The sequence below is a fragment of the Bubalus bubalis genome, chromosome 1 (assembly GCF_019923935.1).
Source record: "Bubalus bubalis isolate 160015118507 breed Murrah chromosome 1, NDDB_SH_1, whole genome shotgun sequence".
Lineage (NCBI taxonomy): Eukaryota > Metazoa > Chordata > Mammalia > Artiodactyla > Bovidae > Bubalus > Bubalus bubalis.
The window spans coordinates 146,944,279-146,971,549 of NC_059157.1; the positions used below are offsets into that span (position 1 = coordinate 146,944,279).

The 27,271-nt window shown below is 38.8% G+C and overlaps 1 long non-coding RNA gene across 1 annotated transcript; it reads right to left on the bottom strand.

Moving 5' to 3' along the window:
* Positions 1 to 9,748: 9,748 nt before the first annotated feature.
* Positions 9,749 to 22,614, bottom strand: LOC123334159. Its single transcript, XR_006551975.1, has 2 exons — positions 22,479 to 22,614; positions 9,749 to 10,048 (listed from the first exon to the last, which is right to left on the bottom strand). It is a non-coding gene; the product is annotated as an uncharacterized LOC123334159 (long non-coding RNA).
* Positions 22,615 to 27,271: the final 4,657 nt, after the last annotated feature.

Below are 27,271 nucleotides of genomic sequence, written 5' to 3' on the forward strand. Positions count from 1 at the left end.
GCCATAAGGGTGGTGTCATCTGCATATCTAAGGCTATTGATATTTCTCCCGGCAATGTTGATTCCAGCTTGTGCTTCTTCCAGCCCAGCGTTTCTCATGATGTACTCTGCATAGAAGTTAAATAAGCAGGGTGACAATAAACAACCTTGACGTACTCCTTTTCCTATTTGGATCCAGTCTGTTGTTCCATGTCCAGTTCTAACTGTTGGTTCCTGACCTGCATACAGATTTCTCAAGAGGCAGGTCAGGTGGTCTGGTATTCCCATCTTTTTCAGAATTTTCCACAGTTTATTGTGATCCACATAGTCAAAGGCTTTGGCATAGTCAATAAAGGAGAAATAGATGTTTTTCTGGAACTCTCTTGCTTTTTCCATGATCCAGCGGATGTTAGCAATTTGATCTCTGGTTCCTCTGCCTTTTCTAAAACCAACTAAAGCACAAACTGGAAAATAAAACTGGAGCAAGGTCCCAACTGGGGAATAAAGCAAGGAAAATAAAACTAACAAATATGGTGAGAGGAAAGGAAAGACAGTAAAGAAAGAAAGAATGCATATGAAAAGTTAAATAGAGGCAGATAAAGAAGATTTATTTACATTAAAGATTAACTGCAAGGGGAAAAGAACAGTAGGAAAAGCAAACAAAGAAATATGTGTGTGTGTTAGTTGCTTAGTCGTGTCTGACTCTTTGCAACCCCATAGACCACAGCCCACCAGGCCCCTCTGTCCATGGGATTCTCCAGGCAAGAACAGTGGAGTGGGTTGCCATTTCCTTCTCCAAAGGAATAAATGCAGAAAAAATAATGACAGTTTTTAAAACATTAAAATTAAAAGAAGAGAGAGAAATAAAGGAAAATGCCACAGAATTTCAAAAGCCCAACAGAGAGGCAGAGGTTTGTAACAGCAATAAAAAATGTGACTGAGACCAAAAAAAAGCTCAAAAGCTTAATTAGATCTCATAGTGGCAATACAATTGACAACTACAACAGAGAGGGGGAAAAGGGGGAAAAAAATCCAAAAGAACCTACAGAGCAAGTCAAATCATAAGAATAATAACTGTTTTTTTCTAAGTCATTGCTGTCAGAGTCCTTTCCCTCACTGGGAGTCACAGTCTGCCTCACCTCCACAGGATGTCTTCCAACACTGTGCTGATCTCTGGACCTACTGTAGGGGCAGCTCAGATTCTAATCTGGTGCTATTTGCATGTGTTCTTGCCTCCAATGTCCACAACTATCAGAATTAGCACATTTTCTTTTGTGAGGGCTCTCACTGATCTTTTATATATTCCATAGACACAAAGACTGCCTAGTTGATCATATGGACTTAATCTTCAGCTTATACAGCTTGAAGGAAGGTTTTGGGTCTTCTTCCTTAGCCACATTGCCCCTGGGTTTCCATTGTGGTTTTATGTCCACCTCTGCATGAGTCATCCACTGGGATTTGCTCCTGAGGCTGTCCTGAAGGACTTGGATTTGCTCCTATGAGAGCCAGGTGTGGAGGTGGTGAAGTCTCTTGGGTCACAGGGGTTCTGGCAGCACCAGGATACTCAGGGAAGTTGACAGCTAGAGCAGCAGGAAATATAGTGCTCTAGAAGGGTATGGCTGTGCAGCGCTGGCACGGCAAGCGGCAGAGAGGAGATACCCCATGTCCAAGGTTAGGAGCAGTGGCCATGAGGAGATACCCCATGTGCAAGGTAAGGAGAAGTGGCTGTGCTTTGGTGGAGCAGCCATGAAGACACCCCACGTCCAAGGTAAGAGAAACCCTAGTAAGACAGTAGGTGCTGAGAGAGGGCATCAGAGGGCAGGCAGACTGAAACCACAATCACAGAATACTAGCCAATGTGATCATATGAACCACAGCCTTCTCTAACTCAGTGAAACTAAGCCATGCTGTGTAAGGCCACCCAAGATGGATGGGTCATGGTGACAAGTTCTGGCAAAATGTGGTCCATTGGAGAAGGGAATGGTAAACCACTTCAGTATTCTTACCTTGAGAACCCCATAAACAGTATGAAAAGGCAAAAAGATAGGTCACTGAAAGATGAACTCCCAAGGTTGGTAGGTGCTCAACATGCTACTGCAGATTAGTGGAGAGCAGCACTGTTTATAATAGCCAGGACATGGAAGCAACCTAGATGTCCATCGGCAGATGAATGGATAAGAAAGCTGTGGTGCATATACACAATGGAGTATTATTCAGCCATTAAAAAGAATACATTTGAACCAGTTCTAATGAGGTGGATGAAACTGGAGCCTATTATACGGAGTGAAGTAAGCCAGAAAGAAAAACACCAATACAGTATACTAACGCACATATATGGAATTTAGAAAGATGGTAACAATAACCCTGTGTACGAGACAGCAAAAGAGACACTGATGTATAGAACAGTCTTATGGACTCTGTGAGAGAGGGAGAGGGTGGGAAGATTTGGGAGAATGGCATTGAAACATGTAAAATATCATGTATGAAACGAGTTGCCAGTCCAGGTTCGATGCACGATACTGGATGCTTGGGCCTGGTACACTGGGACAACCCAGAGGGATGGAATGGGGAGGGAGGAGGGAGGGGTGTTCGGGATGGGGAACACATGTATACCTGTGGTGGATTCATTTTGATATTTGGCAAAACTAATACAGTTATGTAAAGTTTAAAAGTAAAATAAAATTAAAAAAAAAAAAAAAAAAGAATGAAGAGATGGAGCCGAAGCGAAAACAGCACCCAGTTGTGGATGTGACTGGTGATAGAAGCAAGGTCCGATGCTGTAAAGAGCAATATTACATAGGAACCTGGAATGTCAGTTCCATGAATCAAGGCTAATTGGAAGTGGTCAAACAGGAGATGGCAAGAGTGAACATCGACATTCTAGGAATCAGTGAACTAAAATGGACTGGAATGGGTGGATTTAACTCAGATGACCATTATAAGTACTACTGCGGGCAGGAATCCCTTAGAAGAAATGGAGTAGCCATCATGGTAAACAAGAGTCTGAAATGCAGTACTTGGATGCAATCTCAAAAATAACAGAATGATCTCTGTTTACTTCCAAGGCAAACCATTCAATATCATGATAATCCAAGTCTATGCCCCAAAAAGTAACGCTGAAGAAGCTGAAGTTGAAGAGTTCTATGAAGACCTATAAGACCTTTTAGAACTAACACCCAAAAAAGATGTCCTTTTCATTACAGGGGACTGGAAAGCAAAAGTAGGAAGTCAAGAAACTCCTGGAGTAACAGGCAAATTTGGCCTTGGAGTATGGAATGAAGCGGGGCAAAGGTTAATAGAATTTTGCCAAGAGAACGCACTGGTTATAGCAAACACCCTCTTCCAACAACACAAGAGAAGCCTACACATGGACATCACCAGATGTTCAACACTGAAATTGACTGATTATTTTTGCAGCCAAAGATGGAGAATCTCTATACAGTCAGCAAAAACAAGACCGGGAGCTGACTGTGGCTCAGATCATGAACTCCTTATTGCCAAATTAAATTAAATTAATTGAAATTGAAGAAAGTAGGGAAAACCACTAGACCATTCAGGCATGACCTAAATCAAATTCCTTATGCTTATTCAATGGAAGTGAGAAATAGATTTAAGGCACTAGATCTGATAGAGTGTCTGATGAAATATAGATGGAGGTTCATGACATTGAACGGGAGACAGGGAGCAAGACATCCCCAAGAAAAATAAATGCAAAAAGGCAAAATGGCTGTCTGAGGAGGCCTTACAAATAGCTGTGAAAAGAAGAGAAGCAAAAAGCAAATGAGAAAAGGAAAGATATAAGCATCTGAATGTAGAGTTCCAAAGAATAAGAAGGAGAGATGAGAAAGCCTTCCTCAGTGATCAGTGCAAAGAAATAGAGGAAAATAATAGAATGGGAAAGACTAGAGATCTCTTCAAGAAAATTAGAGATACCAAGGGAACATTTCATGCAAAGATGGGCTCAATAAAGGACAGAAATGGTATGGACCTAACAGAAGCAGAAGATATTAAGAAGAGAAAGGTGGCAAGAATATACAGAAGAACTGTACAAAAAAGATCTCCATTACTGAGATAATCATGATGATGTGATCACTCACCCAGAGCCAGACATCCTGGAATGTGAAGTCAAGTGGGCCTTAGGAAGCATCACTATGAACAAAGCTAGTGGAGGTGATGGAATTCCAGTTGAGCTATTTCAAATTCTGAAAGATGATGCTGTGAAAGGCTGCACTCAATATGCCAGCAAATTTGGAAAACTCAGCGGTGGCCACAGGACTGGAAAAGGTCAGTTTTCATTTCAATTCCAAAGAAAAGCAATGCCAAGAATGCTCAAACTACCTCACAAATACACTCATCTCACACACTAGCAAAGTAATGCTCAAAATTCTCCAAGCCAGGTTTCAATAATATGTGAACCATGAAATTCCAGATGTTCAAGCTGGTTTTAGAAAAGGCAGAGGAACCAGAGATCAAATTGCCAACATCTGCTGGATCATCAGAAAAGCAAGAGAGTTCAAAAAAAACATCTATTTCTGCTTTATTGACAATTCTAAAGGCTTTCTCTGTGTGGATCACAATAAACTGTGGAAAATTCTGAAAAAGATGGGAATACTAGACCACCTGACCTGCCTTTGAGAAATCTGTATGCAGGTCAGGAATCAACAGTTAGAACTGAACATGGAGCAACAGGTTGGTTCCAAATAGGAAAAGGAGTACGTCAAGGCTGTATATTGTCACCCTGCTTATTTAACTTATATGCAGAATGCATCATGAGAAATTCTGGGCTGCATGAAGCACAAGCTAGAATCAAGATTGCTGGGATAAATATCAATAACCTCAGATATGAAGATGACACCACTCTTATGGCAGAAAGCGAAGAAGAATTAAAGAGCCTCTTGATGAGCATGATGGAGTAGAGTGAAAAAGTTGGCTTAAACCTCAACATTCTGAAAACTAAGATCATGGCATTTGGTCCCATCACTTCATGGCAAATAGATGCGGGACCAGTGAAAGTCTTTATTTTGGGGGGATCCAAAATCACTGCAGATGGTGATTGAAGCCATGAAATTAAAAGACGATTGCTCCTTTGAAGAAAAGTTATGATCAACCTATATAGCATATTAAAAACCAGAGACACTACTTTGCCAAAAGAGGTCTGTCTATTAAAAGCTTTGGTTTTTCCAGTAGTCATGTATGGATGTAAGAGTTGGACTGTGAAGAAGGCTGAGCGCCAAAGAATTGATGCTTTTGAACTGTGGTGTTGGACAAGACTCTTGAGAGTTCCTTGAACTGCAAGGAGATCCAACAAGTTCATCCTAAAGGATATCAGTCCTGGGTGTTCATTGGAAGGACTGATGCTGAAGCTGAAACTCCAATACTTTGGCCACCTGATGTGAAGAACTGCCTCATTTGAAAAGGCCCTTATGCTTGGAAAAATTGAGGGCAGGAGGAGAAGGGGATGACATAGGATGAAGTGCTTGGATGGCATCACTGACTCAGTGGACATGAGTTTGGATAAGCTTCAGGAGTTGATGATGGACAGGGAGGCCTGGCATGCTGCAAAGAGTCAGACACAACTGAGGGACTGAACTGAAGAAGGGTATGGCAACCATTATTGGCCAATACACTCCAGTATTCATGCCTTGAGAATCTCCCTCCCTGAAAGAGAAGCCTGGCAGGCCAGTTTACGGGGTCGCCAAGAATCAGACACAACTTAAGGGACCCTTTGCTCATAGACACAAGACTTTTTTTCCTGTGGCAGCTCTTCCCCAGTGAGAGTTAGCATGAAGATGGTACAGCTGCTTGGCTTGTGGGGACTCTGGTGGTGCCAAGTGTGGAGGCACATGGACTGTCTCCATTGCAGGAGTTATGGCCCTATCAGAGTCTTTTTTGGAGCCTCTTATGGCTGGCGATCAGAAGGCCTCTTTGGCCAGTCCTTCTCCATAGCTCCATCCGTTCAGGCACTTAGAGGGCTCCCTTGCCTGGGGTCCTTCTCTATTTCTCCCTGTGTCAGGCACATAGAGGGACCCCCCTGGCTAGGGTCCTATGCTGTAGGTTCGTGCATCAATCACTTAAAGGAGCACCCTGGGTGGGGTCCTCCTCTGTAGTTCAGTGGCTCTCTATCGTTCAGCTGCATCTATATTGTATGTAGAATATTACATAGAACATTATATATATATATACACATATATACATGGCTTCCCCAGTGGCTCAGTGGTAAAAACTCAGCCTTCAATGCAGGAGATGCAGGAGACACAGGAGACGTGAGTTTGGTCTCTGGCTTGGGAAGAGTCCTTGGAGAAGAGCATGGTAACCCATTCCAGTATTCTTGCCCAGAGAATTCCATGGACAGAGGAGCCTGGTGGGCTACAGTCCATAGGGTTGCAAAGAGTCAGACATAACTGAAGCAATGGAGCACATAAGCCCGTATGTATGTATATGTGTATGTATATATCAAGCACATATCAAGTCATCTGGATGATCATTATAAACAACCACCATGGGATGCCAATTTCATGCTTCAAACACTGAGTTAGTTTGTGCAAAATAACACCATCATTAAATCCATTTAATGTTAATTCAGTTTTTTAATACTTTAAATATATCTTGGAATAAACTAATAAAGAGTGTATACCTAGTTATACATATATTCAGATATAAAATAAAAGTAACTTAAGTCATTAATCACAGTCTAAGAGAATACTTTTCATCCTTCAAAGCAATTGTTTGAATTTCTTAAGCATAAGAAATGCTGCTATAGTCTATGTGTACTCTCTATGGCTGGGCATCACTTTATTACAGTTATAGGTCAGGACACCTGGGTCAAATAACTCAGTTCAGGAGTAAGCAATGTTTTCTGTAAAAGGTCAGATGGTAAATATTTTAGACTTGTACAGTGCATATAGTCTCTGTAGCAACTACTCAACTCTATACTGTTACAGAAAAAAGTCATAGATAATATGTAAATGAATGAGCCAATGTGTCCCAACAAAACTGTATTTACAAAAAGAGGCATTGGGCCAGATTGAGTCCATGACTGTAGTTTGTTCACCTCTGAATTAGTTTAGTGGCTTCAGGATATGGTATTATGAAAATATTTTGAGAGTAAGTTACCTATTATCCCAGCTTCTAATTGGGGAACCTATGTACCACTAGCATAATTCTCCAAAAGAAAACTGAGAAACCACACAAAACTTTGTTTGTTTCTTACCTTAACTTACAAATTATTTATTATTTAGAGAGGTTGAGCAAAATCCACCTAAAGTCAAAAAGATGTTTTGTACAGATTAAAAAAAAATTGATAATAGCATAAATTAGCTATTCATGCCTATTTAATCACCATAATAATTAGTGATTAAATATGTACTTATACCTATTAAATATTTTAAAAGAAATGATCCCTATTACTAAAGCCAGAATTTCACTTTCCTCATGTAGACAAATTTCAAGAAATTCTTACTGCTTCTGCTAAGTTACTTCAGTCATGTATGACTCTGTGCGACCCCATAGACTGCAGCCCACCAGGCTCCCCCGTCCCTGGGATTCTCCAGGCAAGAACACTGGAGTGGGTTGCCATTTCCTTCTCCAATGCATGAAAGTGAAAAGTGAAAGTGAAGTCGCTCAGTCGTGTCAACTCTTAGCGACCCCATGGACTGCAGCCTACCAGGCTCCTCTGTCCGTGGGACCCTCCAGGCAAGAGTACTGGAGTGGGTTGCCATTGCCTTCTCCTTAGTGCTATATTATTATGAATGTGCCTACTTCTTGGAGGAACAACATGGCAGGATAACACATTTTAGTAACGGGAATAAACAAGCTTTCCAATGTCATCATAGATGTGTCTAATACATTATAAGTATCCTGAGTTCTGGACTATGCATTTCACATTTTCGGGACAATGATTACCTTTAGAAAGAATAAATATAACACATCAGGTACTTTCCTTTCTTGCCAGATGAAAGCTATTAATTGAAAAGCAGTACACAAATAACCATGGAAAATGCATAATTAAAAAAAAATAAATTTTTATATTAATATAATAAGTCAGGATGCATTATGCAAAGCTGATAATACAATTCTTTTAGGAAAATAGCAATGTTTCTACTCATGAAAAATCTATATAATTATAATAAAATTCTACTGCTTTGAAGAAAGCACGTGAATGAAATGTGTTTTTATAATTTAAGCAGTTATATAGCAAAGTTATTTGTTGTATTTAATAATGCACATGATCATATTCTGTTTATAAAACAGACAAAAGTAATAAATATTTCCTATCAAGGTCTAATCGTTATTACTTCCAGCCAGTTAAATACTGATGTTTAGCTTATTAAAAAAAAAATTGTCGAGCACTATTAATACAACTTTTGAAAATGTTCTACTTTTTTCTTTATTTCCTCTACTGTTACTTTATTCTTATTCTTTCATTCATCCTTTCTCCTCCTAAGTCATTTATTTACTCATTCTTTTTGATTCATTTAATTGTCCCTAAACATGGAAGTGTCTGCTGTTTTTCTCATGATTACACTGGGGTTCTGGGCTTGGGAAAAGAATAGCACAAAGGTAAGTAGCTTTTACACAACAGCATATCAGGGAGCAATGATGTCCACATGGCATCACTGGTGATGTTAACCTTCGTCATTTGGTTAAGGTAATGTTTGCCAGGTTCCTCCACTGTAAATTTACCATTTTACCTTCCCCTGTACAATTGTTTGAAACATATCATCTAGCTCATTCTTAATGGGAGGATGCAAGGAAGGGACAAGAATTAAGTTCCACCTCCAAGAGGGTAAGTATCTCCATATATTATCTGGAATTCTGTGAAAAAATATTGGTCACTTCTCCCTCATTTAAATAATTTTACATTTATTGACATTAAAGTAATGTCAATAAGCAAAAATTATTTAACTTCTTAAAATTTAACTTTTTAAAATTCCTCCAGAAATATCATCAAGCAAAGTTGTTTATTAGACCTTATGCAGTAAAGAAGACTCAAAAGAGGTAAAGTCAGAGGGAGAAAGATGTTCATTAGGTTTCAGTGCCTGAACTGAATGACTTTAATATGAGCCCTGCCAGGAGGGAAACTGGTTAGGATTTGGCAGGGTTTAAAAATAAAAGTTTTGGATTGATGGGCCCCATTATATAAGTGTCTTGAAATCAGTATTGTTGAATTAGTCTTGATTAAAGCTATTGTAGTCTTGATAAAAGCTATTAGTCTTAATTAAAAAGTTATTTGAAAGTCTTGTCTTTGAAGAGCAAAAATTTCCTAGAGCAAGTAACTGACTTATTTTTGCTTGTTCTCTGTATTGTTCCATAGACAAAACAAGTTTACTTAGATCTGATTTTATTTTACATAGTGACCACAAATTATGTTAGTTTTGATTCTTCATTTTTTATTTGGTTTATTCTGTTGTTTTCCCAGATTCCTGAGGTGAATGCAAATTCCACTTATATCAGACATTTTTTAATTAAAAAAAAGCATATAGTGCTATAAAACTTCTTCTGAGTATAATTTTAATATGTGATTTGATATGTAGTGAAATTTGTTTCTAATCTATAATTTCAGTCTGATTTCATCTTTAACACCAATAATTGAGAAAAGTATCTTTATTTTCAAGACATTTTTTTCATTTTGGCTCTTTTTTCTTTTAATTTCAAATTTTAGTCTATTGTCTGCCATTCTTATAGCACATATAAATTTTCTTGCATTGTATTGATTTTTTTTCGGCTAACATATTCTATGAGTATTTTGAAAAAAATTCTATGTTGTTTACTGAAATTTTTAAATTTATTATTTTGTGCAATTATATTTCTAATAGATTTGCTTCATACAATTTTTAGCTATGTTTCTTAGCACATAAATCTTATGATGGCTACATCTTCCTAGTGGATTGTAAGTCTTGCCTTTTGGTCCAGCTATTGTTCCTCCAGCTCCACCATCTTCACCACTGCTTTCTATCTCACAGGAAAATAGCTCCTTTTTTTTTTGGTATTTAGCCTTGGCTTTCCATCCGCACGTACTCAGAATTCTCCACAGGACAAGCTGTTGTTTTCTAGAACAGTCAAATCTCAACCTATTAACAGAAAAAATCAGATATCAGGCTGCAGAGATATATATACCACAGTGACCACATTTTCCACTTCCAATGTTAAAAAGAATATATTTATTGCTATAATGCAGAGTCTGGAATAGCTTTTCTGATATGGAGACTACTTTTTGCATCTGGTATATAATTTGCATATATTTTTTATTTACATGTTTATATGATCCATTCAAGTGACTGTCCCAGAATAGAAAGATCTTTCTTAAGGATATGTCTGTTTATCTCTGCTTCCTCTGAAACATCACAAGTTATTGCAGGTTCCACTCCCTCCTTCAAGATTTCAAAGAACCCAGGGGCCACATCAGAGTTCAACTTCAAATCAAACAGTCAGATACTCCCAAAAGTCTCTGCAAGAGAGAAGTGTTCTCCAAGTTAACCGAAGACAAGGGAACAATTTAATATAATAAAAGTGAAGTCAGTCATTACAGGCAGGTGGCGTCTGGTTGAGTCATTACTGTTCTGCCATTTCCTGTGAGATCTTGAGCAATTCAGTAGATTTCTTTACAATTAAATTGATTTCCATACAAAGAGAGAATAATACTAGAATTTACCTTATACCACTGTTGCCAGGATTAAATGAGATAAAATCTGGAGTGTGTTTCGCAAAAGTTTGGCACAGAGTAAGTACTCAATACAAGACAGCTATTATTAGTAATGGAAGCTCAATTCTCAGATGATAAATATATGCCTGGCTTGCATGCACTGTTCCAGAGATCATTACCTTTTCCCTAGGCAGAGATCACTGTTACACCCTGAAGCATGGGCCAAGGACCCATCAGGATCTGAGAAAGCACATGGAGTAACAGAAGACAGGATACAGGAAGCAGGTGCTGAGTGATCCACTTAATTCTGATGGATGGCATGTGTCTGGCTTAGGGCTATTTTTAACAAGCCCAGCAAAACTGCAGCAGACCTTACTCTGTAGCCTCTTGAAAGCACTGCCAGTACCTGCCAGGCTCCAGGACCAATGGGAGCTTTGTGTAAAGGTATTTGTTATCCTTTCTGGCCAAGGACTGTTTAATCATGACTTAAATCCCTTGTCACATTATTTAATAGGCTCCATTCTCACTATGCATCTATCTGTTATAATGCAAGCAGTATAAAATATCTCTCCACAAGTATAATACTTGCTTTCCTTTTCATATGCCTTAAGTTTTTGAGAGCTGGTTGCTGCCTCACACCAGCAAGATGAGTCAGCAGATGAGTGACCACAAGTGTGTCCTGCAAAAGTACCTTATCCCCTGCATCATCTTTGTGAGAATAGAAATAAGATGACTATTGCTTCACTTTTGCCTTCCCAACCTTATTATTAATGTCTTTATTACTCACCTGGAACTATTCAGGGAAGAGAATTGAGGGAAACATGAAATTCCAGATTAACTCAACTGACCTAAAACAAAACAATAACCTCTAATTGGAAGTCTTAAGGCACCTCAGCTCAACATCTTGAAATATATTATCTCTTGATTCCTGTTATTTCTGCCCTCAACTTTCTTGTCTTCCAGTGTTCCTTATGGAAGAAAATGGTACCACCATGAACCTAGTTGCTCAGGATTAAAATGTTGCAGTCGTATTTCAGCTTTCTATTTCTCTTAAACCTTACATCTAATCCTTCAGTAAATAGTAGTCAGAGCAAAGGTAAGAGCTACCTTGGGTGTATGTTCTTTTTTGTTTTTGTGCACACCACGTGGCTTATGGATTTCATCTCCTCCTTGAGGGATCAAACCCTGACCTTTGGCAGTGAGAGTGCAGAATCTTAATGTTAGGTAGTTAGAATAGTTTAGGAGTCCAGAACGGGGGTAGCTAAATGACAAGGAAGGGAAAAGCCTGAAAAAATAGAACAAAGAAAGGTCTGAGGACAAGAGTGAGGACCCCAGGTAGAACAAACAGCACTCCTGGCTAGCCCAGTTTACATAGGGCAGAGCCGGGGGAGGGACAAAACAAAAACAAAAACAACATATAAAAAGAGGAGCCAAAAGTCTGGGGGCCTCTCTCCCTATCTGCCTCCCTCCCTCTCTAGCTCTCGCTTGCTCTTGCTCACTCTCTCTTGCACTTTCTTGCTCTCCCTCACTCTCTCCCTCTCTGCCTCTTGCTCTTGCTCTCTCTCATTCTCGCTGTCTCTCTCTCTCTCTCTCTCTCTTCTTTTCATGTCTTTTTGGTCAGCATGCCCTCAGGCCTTGAGGATGTATTTTCCTTTATTTTCTAAATAAAACTGAGCTGTAACACGGAGCTGTACCACTAATCCATCTGGGTCCATCACTTAAAATGTTTGTTGTGATGAGACAGAATTGAGGAAATTACACACTCCCCCAACACTAACAATTAGACCACCAGGGAATTCCTGGAAAATGCACAAATCTTAACTGAAGAAATCAATTATATTTTTTTCTTTTTTGGCTGCCCAGAGTAGCTTAGATCCTCAACCAAAGATCAAACTTGGGTCCTCTGCAGTGGAAGCATGGAATCCTAACCACTGGATCACCAGGAAATCCCCCATGTGTGCTTATTTTCACTCTTCTCACCACCTCCACCATCAACCCAACTGATGTCATCATATCCAACATGGACAACTTCTATATCCACCTAACTCACCTCCAAAAAATGTGAAATATTGCCTTGCATTCCTCAGTCTATTCTCTACACAGCAGCAAGAATGACACTTCCAATTGGCAAACTAGATAATGTTGGTCCTCTGCTCAAAACTTTTCAATAATTTCCTATCACATTTAGAATAAATTCTTTGGTTTTTACTATGGCTCTTAACTTGCAATTTGACTTCTTCAGCTTTCTTTGTGTCTTCATTTCCTAATATTCTACTAGTTGACTATTTTACCCTAGCCACAGTGGTCTCCTTGCTATTCCTTAAGTTCTTGGAGCTCATTTTTATCTCAGGACATTTGCACTTGCTATTCCCCCACCCAGAAATATTATGCCTCCACATACTTGCATGGCAGGCTCATTTATCCACTTCATTCAGATTTCTGTTCACATATCCTGTTACAAAGTAGCTTTCTTACTTTTATCTCGGCTCCTGAGAGAAAGGTGCTTTTTTAGGGGGTGGGGGGGGGGGGAGGGTGGAGAGGGGAGAGCTGTGCCCCGTAGCATGTGGAACTTTGTTTTCCTCAACCAGGGGTTGAACCCATACCTGCTGCAGAAGTGCAGAATCCTAACCACTGGACCACCAGGAAGTCCTTTTTTTTTTCAATCCTGAAATAAGTATCCATGTCTGTCTATCTTATTTTCCTACTTTATTTTTCTTAACAGTACTTATAAGAACTCCCCAATGTTTTATTCTATTTTTATTTTATTATTATCTGTTTCTTCCAATAGTAGAATGTAAGCTCCATGAGAGTGGGGCTGTGTCTGTACTATTTTGTTTTGAGTTCTCAACATTTATAACACAACTTGCCCCATTGTAGAAACTCATAAATGAATCTTCTATTTATCAGTAGGTATAGGCTTGTTTTCTTTGTATTAATTAGAGCCTGTTCTGCTCTTGGTGGTGGTTTAGTTGCTAAGTCGTGTCTGACTCTTGTGACCCCAAGGACTGTAGTCTGTCAGGCTCTTCTGTCCATTGGATTCTCCTGGTAAGAACACTGGAGTGAGTTGCCATTTTCTTCTCCCAGAGATCTTCCCAACCCAGGAATTGATCCAGAATCTTCTACACTGTAGGGAGATTCTTTACTGACTGAGCTATGAGGGAAGCCCCAACATTCTGCTAAGGGTCCTAATAGAAACTCTGGTATATAAAACTGTTGCAAGGTCATTAGATATATTTTTTGGGTTGGTACACTTCAGAATGGCATTACATATTAAGTGCAGTTATTTACATTAGCCCTGGAAACAGGAAAGAAGAAATAATTGGACAGAGACCTAACCTTGAGGCTAACAGAGAGGACCAAGGGAAACTGATAAATTTTGAGCAAGTAGAGTAATAGCATCCTTAAGTCCACTGTTGAAGACAGTATCACACAGGTAACACTAGGAACCATGATCTTTTTTGAAATCACTCTTTTCCCAGAGAAGTAAAGTATAACAAATGTGTAATTTTAGGCCACTAAAATGACATCTTGGTCCCATCACTTCATGGGATGTAGATGGGGAAACAGTGGAAACAGTGTCAGACTTTTTTTTTTTTTTGGCTCCAAAATCACTGCAGATGGTGACTGCAGCCATGAAATGAAAAGACGCTTACTCCTTGGAAGGAAAGTTATGACCAACCTAGATAGCATATTCAAAAGCAGAGACATTACTTTGCCAACAAAGGTTCGTCTAGTCAAGGATATGGTTTTTCCAGTGGTCATAAATGGATGTGAGAGTTGGACTGTGAAGAAAGCTGAGCACCAAAGAATTGATGCTTTTGAACTGTGATGTTGGAGAAGACTCTTGAGAGTCCTTTGGACTGCAAGGAGATCCAACCAGTCCATTCTAAAGGAGATCAGCCCTGGGATTTCTTTGGAAGGACTGATTGGCCACCTCATGTAAAGAGTTGACTCATTGGAAAAAAAAACTCTGATGCTGGGAGAGATTGGGGGCAAGAGGAGAAGGGGACGACAGAGGATGAGATGATTGGATGGCATCACTGACTTGATGGACATGAGTCTGAGTGAACTCCAGGAGTTGGTGATGGACAGGGAGGCCTGGTGTGCTGCGATTCATGGGGTCGCAAAGAGTCGGACACGACTGAGTGACTGAACTGACTGAAAATGTCTGTAATCAATATTTAATAAATAGAATGTGTCAGCTGAACAGTATCATGGTAGGTAGATAAAGTTAAATGATATGTGAAATAGAATTTATAGATGTATTTGTTGGGATAAAGAAAAATGGCACTAACTGGTATAAGATTAAACATGTTCATGCCATTTTTTTCTCTCAATATCTTAGGAATTTTGTGAAATGGGGAAGCTTCAGGATGAGATAAATGCTCTGTGTGTGTTATTTCATCTGTCCTTATGCAATTTCTCTATTTTGGCACTTCACCTCTATTTTCCTTCCATCAAGCCCACTACAAGGTCCACAAATCATTGCCTCTGGGGAGTCATTTATCTTCCATACTTCAGTTTCATCATCTGTAAAATAAAAAATGCCACCAATATTTTATGTATTTTACAAATATAGTATGGCATAAAGCAAATAATATATGTGAAGAATGACCGAAGATGCTATGGGACAATCTGAAGGCAAGGAAAGTGGAGGAAGTCACATCATTAAAGAAGCTCTCACTAATAGGGAAACAATGCCAAGCAGGGGTAGAAAGGAAAAGATAAGGCACCAACAGAGAGAAGCAAGTGATGAGGGAAGTGACTATGACTAATAGCCTAAGGGAACAATAATGAAATTAATGGGACATCTTGTGAAACTGCAAGGTAAGCACAAGAAAATACAGTCATTTTGCTCATAAGGGAGAGTTAGGCACTGTGATAACCTAAGTATATGCTATTACTTATGTGCATTAGAAATTTGTTAGTAAAATCATGGTCTGTCTTATTTACAGTGAGATAGGAATTAGAATTAAGTAATGATTGCTGCTGCTGTTTGTGCATAAGTGGAATCATATTATGATTAGGCTAATAGAATGACATAAGCACAAAAGCTATTGAAGGCTCAGCCTTTCACTTTTATCAAAGGTATAAGAAAATGAGCAAGAAATAATAGGCAATTAGAGCCTATGCTATGCTATGCTAAGTCACTTCAGTCGTGTCCGACTCTGTGTGACCCCATAGACGGCAGCCCACCAGGCTACCCTGTCCCTGGGATTCTCCAGGCAAGAACACTGGAGTGGGTTGCCATTTCCTTCTCCAATGCATGAAAGTGAAAAGTGAAAGTGAAGTCTCTCAGTCGTGTCCAACTCTTAGCGACCCCATGGATTGCAGCCTAACAGGCTCCTCCATCCATAGGATTTTTCCAAGCAAGAGTGCTGGAGTCGGGTGCCATTGCCTTACCAACTACTAATCCCAGGATATTCCTGTTCAAGAGCCAACAGTAGAGGTAGTTTAGAACAGGAATGTAGATGATCAGAGAAGACTGCCCTCTGGCCTAAGGCTATGGCTTGCTCTATATGTGTCTCAAACCAAAAGGACTTGGTATACCTCTCTCAGCAGGATATATCTCAAGAAATTCCTGGGAAAACTGAGGAAAGCTGCAAACATCAGGTTATGATATAAACAGATCCTCTGATTTTTTTCAGAATTAGATGCTAATGAGACTTCAGATTACTGCTTTTCCTCAGGGAGAAAATCACTAATGCAAATTCTCTAACTTATTTTGGGACTCTAAAGAGGTGGCTAATAATCCTTGATTAGAAGGATTATTCTAACTACATTTCTGCACTCAGTTACCCAGGCTTTGAAGTGCAAAGAAGTAAATTCCAAGTAAGTAAATTAAAATCATTAAAAAAAATTTAATCTATGTGTAACAATGATTAGATGAAAAAGCTATATCACTATTATGCCAAGAATTCATGCCCCAAAGTTATCTCTTCTTTTATTGACTATTATTTATAAATTTTTTCTTCTCTCTGGAGAGGAAGTTTTAAACGAAGTTTAACACTAAATTGCAAACATAATATTAAAAACAGAATTTCAGAATTATATTTTTGTCTGTCTTGCAGAAAGTAAAGATTCATATTAATAGAAAAAATATCAATCAACTAAATATGTAAAGTCTTATCTAAGATTTTGAGTTTATTATACACTATTGATTTATATGAAGGAACTTATGGAGGTGATCCATCTGATCCATCCAATAGAAATCATCTTATCTGTTTTGTTGTCACAAGCTTGTGAATATTTTCTGAAACAATCTAAAATATTTTATTTAAAAAGAAAGAATTTTATTTCTAGGAAATATGTGTTGTATTAAATTTTAGATTTCTGTTTTGCTATGTAAAACTGAATTAATATTAATTTCCTCTGATTCATTCATTTGATATATAATTGTGGAGTACCTACTATGTACCAAGTACTGTTCTAGGTAATAGAGATTGAGAAAAAGATCAGAATAACAAAGACCCTGTTCTCATAGGGCTTATTCTAGTAGTGGAATGATAAAATAGATAGGATAGATAGATTGACATATAGATGATGATTAGATAGATACTCCTTAAAAAAAATAAATACGGAGATGGGCTGGAATTCTTGGTGGGTACTTCAGACTGAATTGTCAGAGAGACTATTTCTGAGCATACTTTCCTTAAACTGCAACCTGAATTACAAGATTCAGAGAAAAAAATATTCTCATTAAGGAAATGACAATGACAAAGTCTGAAGAAAGGAACTAGTTATATTTTAGAAAATAGGAGAAAAATCAGTGTGATCATAAAAAAGCAAGTACAATGGAGAATAGTATAGCATGAGCATAGTTCAGTTCAGTTCAGTTCAGTCGCTCAGTCATGTCGAACTCTTTGAGACCCCATGAACTGCAGCACCCCAGGCCTCCCTGTCCATCACCAACTCCCGGAGTTCACTCAAACGCACGTCCATCGAGTCTGTGATGCCATCCAGCCATCTCATCCTCTGTCGTCCCCTTTTACTCCTGCCCCCAATCCCTCCCAGCATCAGAGTCTTTTCCAATGAGTCAACTCTTCGCATGAGGTGGCCAAAGTACTGGAGTTCAGCTTCAAGCTGGTTTTAGAAAAGGCAGAGGAACCAGAGATCAAATTGCCAATATCCGCTGGATCATCGAAAAAGCAAGAGAGTTCCAGAAAAACATCTATTTCTGCTTTATTGACTATGCCAAAGCCTTTGACTGTGTGGCTCACAATAAACTGTGGAAAATTCTGAAAGAGATGAGAACACCAGGCCACCTGATATGCTTCTTGAGAAAACTGTATGCAGGTCAGGAAACAACAGTTAGAACTGGACATGGAAAAACAAACTGGTTCCAAATAGGCGAAAGCTGTATATTGTCACCCTGCTTATTTAATTTCTGTGTAGAGTACATCATGAGAAACGCTGGGCTGGAAGAAGCACAAGCTGGAATCAAGATTGCTGGGAGAAATATCAATAACTTCAGATATGCAGATGATATCACCCTTATGGCAGAAAGTGAAGAGGAACTCAAAAGCCTCTTGATAAAAGTGAAAGAGGAGAGTGAAAAAGCTGGCCTAAAGCTCAACATTCAGAAAACAAAGATCATGGCATCCGGTCCCATCACTTCATGGCAAATAGATGGGGAAACAGTGCAAACAGTGTCAGACTTTGTTTGGGGGGGCTCCAAAGTCACTGCAGATGGTGACTGCAGCCATGAAATTAAAAGACGCTTACTCCTTGGAAGGAAAGTTATGACCAACCTAGATAGCATATTCAAAAGCAGAGACATTACTTTGGCAACAAAGGTCTGTCTAGTCAAGGCTATGGTTTTTCCAGTGGTCATGTATGGATGTGAGAGTTGGACTGTGAAGAAAGCTGAGTGCCGAAGAATTGCTGCTTTTGGACTGTGGTGTTGGAGAAGACTCTTGAGAGTCCCTTGGACTGCAAGGAGATCCAACCAGTCCATTCTAAAGGAGATCAGTCCTGGGTGTTTTTCGGAACGAATGATGCTAAAGCATGAGCATAGGGAATAGGTAAATACTAGATTATACATGGCCTCATGAGACAGGGTAGGAGTTCGATTTTATTCTGTCTTCACTGTTACATCATTTGTGTAATAAATCACTCTGAAATTTAATGACTTAATATTAATTTATGTTGTTTACATATCTACAATATTCTGTGCATCATCAGCTGAAAGTTGTTAAACTAGAGGCTAAAATATTCAAGATGGTTTACTTGCATGACTGCCACATTGGCATATCAGACGAGAGTTCAGTCAGAACTGTGGACCAGAGGTCTAGGTTCTTCTTCACATGATCCTCTCTACACAGGCCTCATGGGATTATACAAATACAGTAGCTAGATTTTTTAAGAGCAAGCAGTCTAAATGAACTAGAAAGATATAACACACTTTACAACCTTCTCTCTCAAAGCCATAGAGCTTTGTCACAGTCCTGCCCAAATTTAAGGGAAGGGAATAACTCTTCATTGGAGAGGTCTCAAAGACACATGGTAAAAAGGAAAAGGGAGCTAGGAGATAATATTATTGTCATATTTGAAAAATACTATCTGCCACAGTTTGTTTCAGGCTACCACAATTTATATCTCTCCCACATGCAAAAAATGTCCTTTCTCTTCCCCAAGACAGAAAAGTCTCATTCCATAATTACATCAGCTCAAAGTTAAGAACCTTATTGTCTAAATCAGACCTAAGTATAGGTGATACATTTTATGGGCAGTTCCTCAAATACGGCTCTTTGAGCACTCTTTTGAATGATGTGATATCAAGTGAAACATTTGACTTGAAGAGCCAATTGTTCTAGGTCTCCAAAGGCTCAAAATTTGGGGACAAACATTGGATAACTGCTATGGACAGTCCCATTAAAAATGACAGGTAAGAGGAAGGAACACAGTGATTACTGGTCCATATCAATTCTGAAATTTAGCTAGTTACATGTTGCCAGTTTGATTAGATTTTTCTTTGATTAGAGTTCACTCTTACTCCTTGTTCTCCATAGATATTGTTCAACTTAGTCCTTCCCTCTGAGTCCACCTTTTCTTTCCCTAAGGCTTCTTAAGAATTGACTTAAGCAGATTCTCTACTTGTAAATGTTTGAAGGTTCAGAACCCTTCCTCATGTTGTTTTGTTTCTCTTCCTTCTATTACAAGCTGATATAACCCCTTTAACTATTTTGGTAGGCTTTCAATATATAAAGCCTACCTATATAAAATTATGTAATTTATAATTCACTCCAAAAGATATCATATAAGCCCAAATCATTTCCAAGTAAGTCATTCTGCTCCTCAACTTCATCATGAAACTATGGAATAACATCCTTAAGATTCTTAAATTCTTATTGTATAATAAAGAGTTTAGCAAATTACAATATTATGATTCTTAAAACAGCTTTGTCTGTTTGAAAAGTTCTTGAGGAACCATTTCAAATATCTCTGAAAGTCTTAATAATAGCATTAATAGATTTTACAGTAAAATAGATCTTTTCCCTTAAGTCAATACTTAATTTAAGTACCATTTGTCACCTAGAGAGATTTGGGAAGAGAAAAATTTAGTTTGAAACTAAGATAGTTTTAAATTGGATCCTAAGATAGTTTCATACTGTATCCTTTATAGAAGAGTTCATTTTTAGCGTACTCATCTCTTCTCCCATTATGCCATATTATTCGCATTCTTGCATTATACACATTATGCAATAGTATGCAAGATCATACAATTATTCCTAAATTTTAATCATATCTTTCCCTCTAATGATCTGAAACAAAACTCCACTCTTCTCCAGTTTCACTCATTTCACTCTACTGTCTTTAGTTACTGCATTTCTCCAAATTTTATCTGAAAGAATAGTAATCGGGAGCTAGCTAAATTAGATTTTGGTCTTTGGTCTGCTACTGATTTAGTGTTGGCAACTCAGTTTTGTGGTCTTCAGGTTCTTCTTTTGGAATGTAATTTTTAGACTACATGATAATGGTGATAAAAATAATACTTTGCATTTGTATAACAATGGAAAATTTTAACACTTTTTGGATGCACTTTTTTTAAAATTTTATTTTCTTTTTAAACTTTAAATAATTGTATTAGTTTTGCCAAATATCAAAATGAATCCGCCACAGGTATACGTGTGTTCCCCATCCTGAACCCTCCTCCCTCCTCCCTCCCCATACCATCCCTCTAGGTCTTTGCTTTAAATTGTTATGCTTTAAGAAAAAGTGTAAGTTTAAGAAAAAACTACACTTATATCTTTCAATGTTGTTGTTGTTCAGTTGCTAAGTTGTGTCTGACTCTTTGTGGCCTTATGGACTGCGGCATGCCAGGCTTCGCTCTCCTTCCCCATCTCCCTGAGTTTGTTCAAATTCATGTCTGTTGAATCGGTGATTGATTCTTACCTTTAACTGTATATGCAATATATTTTTACAGTATGATTTGTAATTAATCTTATGGCTTATGTGTGAATGATTAACTTTCACCACTAGATTGTAAGTCTCATAAAATTAGGTTTCCCACGTGGTTCAGTGGTTAAGAATCTGCCTGCTAATACAGGAGATGTGGGTTCCATCCTTGGGTCACAAAGATACCCTGGGGGAGGATATGGCAATTCATTTGTGTATTCTTGCCTGGAAAACCCCATGGGCAGAAGAGCCTGACAGGCTAGAGTTCAAGCAGTTGCAAAGAGATGGACAAGACTGAATGACTGAGCACACATGCATGCTCATAAAACTAGAAAAATTTACCTTTTTTCTCTCTCTCTCTCTCTCTTTTTTTTAGGCACATAGTGTATGCTTGGTGATGATAATGAAGGTAATGTGTCAATATACTAAGTTTTATTTTTGATAATGATGTCACCTTATTTATGTTCAAGTGAGCTAAGTCACATAAGTCATGTCTGACTCTTTGTGACCCCATGGACTGTAGGCCACCAGGTCCTTCCGTCTATGGGATTCTCCAGGCAAGAATACTGAAGAGGGTTGCATTCGCTTCTCCAGGTGTTTATGTCCAATATTCTTTTAAATATTTGAAATACATTGTCATCACATGCTAACAACAGCATAAGACAGGTATTGTCTCTCCAGAGACTGAAACTTAAGTACAGAGATGTTAACTAAGGTCAAACAGCTAGTAATTCCAAATGTCAAGTCCATGATCTTAACCACTAATCTAAACTGCTTCCCTGATTATAATAAAGTTGATGGTGATGGTCAAAGAGAATGATGTTAAGAATTTTATAGCTGAGAATTAGTTAAATAAATGGGGCTTAATTCTAAGAATGGAAACCCCTTTGGCTCAGCAGTAAAGAATCCACCTGCAATGTAAGAGACGCAGGAGACACGGGTTTGACCTCTGCATTGGGAAGATTCTCTGGAGAAGGAAATGTCTACCCATTCCAGCATTCTTCCCTGAGAAATCCCACGGACAAAGGGGCCTGGTGGGCTACACAGTATCACAAAGAGTCAGACACAACTGACCACACACACAATTCTGAGTAAAATAATTATAGAAAGGTGAAGAGAGTTACACAGAAGGAATTAGCTTGCAAGTGGGTTAAAAGGGAAAGAGTGGTGGAGAAAAAGACTAGGAAACCAATTGTCTGAAATGAAGGTGTGAAGTATAATCTTTTTTATGGTATTAATGGAATATGACCAATCAAAATTTGATCATTATACTAAATCGACCCCTCTGATTACAGATCTACAAGAAAATCACATTTAATCCTATTTCTAGAAACACCCAAATTTAAGATGAATTGATAATCAAAAATATAATGTATATCACAATATATAAATATCAATACAGAAATATCAGAATATAATATAAAACATATAAAGAAATGTATTATAAAAGATTGACTTACATAATTATGGAAGCTGAAAGGTTGAATTACAGTCAGCAAACTGGAGACCCAGGAGAATTGATGTGTAGTCCCAGGGTGAGTCCAAAAGCCTGAGCACTAGAATTGATGGTCAATGTTCCAATTCAAAAGCTGGCAGTCTTGAGACCCAAGAAGAGCCAATGTTCAGTCTGAAGCCAAAGGATAAAAAAGAACAACATCCCAGCTCAAAGAGTCAGACAAGAGGAGTTTCCTGTTACTCAGTCTTTTTGTTCTATGCAGATTTTCAATTGATGGTATAAGGCTCATCCACATTAGGGAGGGCAACTTGTGATTAGTCTGTTGAGTCAAATGTTAATCCCATCCATAAACACCCACTATGACAAGCTCAGAACAATCTTTTCCCAAATACCTGGGAATAATAGTATAATGATTTTATTTAAAGTTATAGAGGGAAATATTTTTACTACCTTATAAGAGAAATATGTATGTTTTTACTAATTTGTTGCTGTTTAGTAGCTCAGTCATGTCCAATATTGTGATCCATGGACTGTAGCCTGTCAGGCTCCTCTGTCTATGGGATTTCCCAGGCAGGAACACTGGAGTGGGTTGCCATTTCCTCCTCCAGGAGATCTCCCTGACCCAGGGATTGAACCCACATCTTCACATCTCTTTCATTTCAAGAAGATTCTTTACTGGTACTGAAGTAATTTTTATATGCACTTAGATGCATATATCTGAGGAATACAATTCATTTAGCTTTGATAAATGTACACTTGTGAAAGCATTATCCAAACAAAGAAAAAGAATATTTCACTCATTCCAGAAAATCCACTTGGGCCCTCTAATCAATCTACTGACTACTGGGTAATGATTTTTATAATTCCTATTATTATAGAAGTATTTTGCTTTTTCTTGAACTTCATGTAATGGAAATACACAATATGTACCTTTTTGTGAATGGCTTCTTTTATTTAATAAAATGTCCTTGAGATTCATCCAGGTTGTAGTATATATTAGTAGCCCACTCTTTAAAAAAATTTTTTCTAAACAGCTTTCTCTCAGATGGTAAAGCATCTGCCTACAATGCGGGAGACCCAGGTTCGATCCCTGGGTTGGGAAGATCCTCTGGAGAAGGAAATGGCAACCCACTCCAGTACTCTTGCCTGGAAAATCCCATGGATGGAGAGCATTGTAGGCTACAGTCCATGGGGTCACAAAGATTTGGACATGACTGAACGACTTCACTTTCACTTTACTTTCATTCCCCTATAAACATTTGTAGATCTTTATTTATACACTTAACTAGTGGATGGACATTTGGGTTGTTGCCAGTTTGGTGCCATTATGAAAAATCTGCTTTGACTCTTTTTGTATAAGGCTCCTTGTGGACATAGATTTATATATCTCTTCGGTAAATAATTAGAATTGCTAGTTCATAAACTAGACACATGTGTGTGTGTGTGAAGTTGCTCAGTTGTGTTCGACTCTTTGCAACTCCATAGATTGTAGCCTAAGGCGATGGCACCCAACTCCAGTACTCTTGCCTGGAAAATCCATGGACGGAGGAGCCTGGTAGGCTGCAGTCTATGGGGTCACTAAAAGTCGGACATGACTGAGCAACTTCACTTTCACTTTTCACTTTCATGCATTGGAGAAGGAAATGGCAACCCACTCCAGTGTTCTTGCCTGGAATATCCCAGGGACGGTGGAGCCTGGTGGGCTGCCATCTATGGGGTCGCACAGAGTCAGACACGACTGAAGCGACTTAGCAGCAGCAGCAGCAGGCTCCTTCGTCCATGGGATTTTCCAGGCAAGAATATGGAGTGGGTTGCCATTTCCTTCTCCAAAGGATCTTCCCCACCCAGGGATTGAACCCAGGTCTCCTGCATTGTAGGCAAATGTGCTTTACCGTCTGAACCACCAGGGAAATCAGACACATGCATATAGAGATATAAATATATTAATTATATTTTTGAAGGAAATACAAAATAGCAAATATGTTAATCCATTTTAAACATTCACCAGAAAAATATGAGATCCATTCCACGTCTTTACCAAATTTGATGCTGTCAGTCTTTGTAATGGTAGCCATGCCACTAGGAGTGAAATATCTCATTATAGTTAGACATTACTTTGCCAACAAAGGTTCGTCTAGTCAAGGCTATGGTTTTTCCTATGGTCATGTATGGATGTGAGAGTTGGACTGTGAAGAAGTCTGAGAGCCAAAGAATTGATGCTTTTGAACTGTGGTTTTGGAGAAGACTCTTGAGAGTCCCTTGGACTGCAAGGAGATCCAACAAGTCCATTCTGAAGGAGATCAGCCCTGGGATTTCTTTGGAAGGAATGATGCTAAAGCTGAAACTCCAGTACTTTGGCTACCTCATGTGAAGAGTTGACTCATTGGAAAAAACTGATGCTGGGAAGAGGAGAAGGGGACGACAGAGGATGAGATGGCTGGATGGCATCAGTGACTCGATGGACGTGAGTCTGAGTGAACTCCGGGAGTTGGTGATGGACAGCGAGGCCTGGCGTGCTGTGATTCATGGGGTTGCAAAGAGTCGGACACGACTAAGCGACTGATCTGATCTGATCTGATAGTTAGACAATTATTTTCTCAAAAGACCAACTAAATCTGTTGAAAAATTACGTAAAAAAACATAATTTGCAGTACATTGTGGCATATTCCCCAGATATAAATGTGAGTCTTTGGGCTAAAGAATATAGATCTTGAATATTTAAATTGCAAATTTGAAACTAAACAGTGACTACATATCTAGGGGCCTTCAACATAAGCAATAATTTCTTTTTCCTTTCTCTTTATTTTTTATACAGTTTGCCACAAATCTCATTTTTTTGCTTACCTCCATGATTAGGGAAATAAAAGTTGTTTTTTTTTTTATTATTAAGTTGTCTTAATTAGTTAAAAGTAAATACCATTGTGAGATTTTGCTTAAAGTTTAATTGACATATTTTCTGACTCAAAATCACTTTGATGGTTTTTTTATTGAAGGTATTTTCTAAATAAAAAAAATAATAAGTGAAGTAACTTATAAATAAGGATGCACATTAGAATCTGAATTTTGTCAGATGGAAGTAAGAGAATTATGGACAGGTTTTATATGATCTTTAGTTTAATTTTTAGCCTCTCAGTATTAGCTAGCTTACACAAAAATTATATACAGGTCAGAATCAAACAAGTCGGTTTTTAACTATCTAGTTTAAAATCATTGGAGAAGGAAATGGCAACCCACTCCAGTGTTCTTGCCTGGAGAATCCCAGGGACGGGGGAGCCTGGTGGGCTGCCGTCTATGGGGTCGCACAGAGTCAGACACTACTGAAGTGACTTAGCAGTAGCAGTAGCAGCAGTTTAAAATCACCTGCAAGTATGATGTCAGAGGTACTCTTTGCTCCTTCAGCAGCTTCAAGTCTAGGCTGCTGGGAGGGAGTTGAGGGACCACAGCTGTGTGGGTAGCCTGGTCTGCTGGACCTTCCACAGGAGTTGCTGGCTGCCACCTGCTAAGGAAAAGGATGTTTCACCCACACCTGCTGTTGGAAATTCTCCCCAGGCAGAGGAGATAACCAAGGTCCCACATAGATTAGCACTGACAGCAGCCATATAGGTGAGGGTAAGGAGAAAATGGTAACCATGAAGGCACCTGGAAAAGATCAAGTCCTGGATCCATAAGAAAGAACTAAGGCACACACCCAGGTGGAGGATGGTAACTTCAAGTTGAACAGAAGACTCCTAGAACACTGCCCTGTTACCTCACCATGAGTCAATCAGAAAAATGTCATATATCCTTCAGCTCTCACCTCAAATTTTACCTTTAAAAACTTCTCCCTGAAAATCATCAGGGAGTTCAGGGTTTAGGAGCCCAAACCATTCATCCTCATTCTTAGGCCCTGAAATAAACCTTTCTATGTTTCTCTGACCCCCTCCCTTCCAAATCAAATGAATGACAGCATCCTTTCCTTCAGTCTTTTATGTAAAGTTAGGACTTTGAGACTGGTTGACTACAGACATGCTGTGTTTGAGTTGCAGAATGTTCAACATTTTTTAAAATTCCAGATTTGAAAATGTGGATTTTAACATAAACATTCTTATCTGACTTCCTTGAGAGATAGGAACATCTGAAGAAATAGCAGCCACGCTCAAGCCAGGAATCAACTGAAGGTGGGTAGTGACTTCCACTAGATGTACTCCTTTTCCTATTTGGAGCCAGTCTATTGCTGTCCAGTTCTAACTGTTGCTTCCAGACCTGCATACAGATTTCTAAAGAGGCAGGTCAGGTGGTCTGGTCTGGTATTCCCTTCTCTTTCAGAATTTTCCACAGTTTATTGTGATCCACACAGTCAAAGCCTTTGACATATCAATAAAGCAGAAATAGATGTTTTTCTGGAACCCTTTTGCTTTTCTGATGATTCAGCAGGTGTTGGAAAATTGATCTCTGGTTCCTCTGCCTTTTCTAAAACCAGCTTGAACGTCTGGAAGTTCACGGTTCATGTATTGTTGAAGTCTGTCTTGGAGAATTTTGAGCATTACTTTACTAGTGTGTGAGATGAGTACAATTGAGTGGTAGTTTGAGCATTCTTTGGCATTGCCTTTCTTTGAGATTGGAATGAAAACTGACCTTTTCCAGTCCTGTGGCCACTGCTGAGTTTTCCAAATTTGCTGGCATATTGAGTGCAGCACTTTCACAGCATCATCTTTTAGGATTTGAAATAGCTCAACTGGAATTCCATCACTTCCACTAGCTTTGTTCATAGTGATGCTTCCTAGGGCCCACTTGGCTTCGTGTTCCAGGATGTCTGGC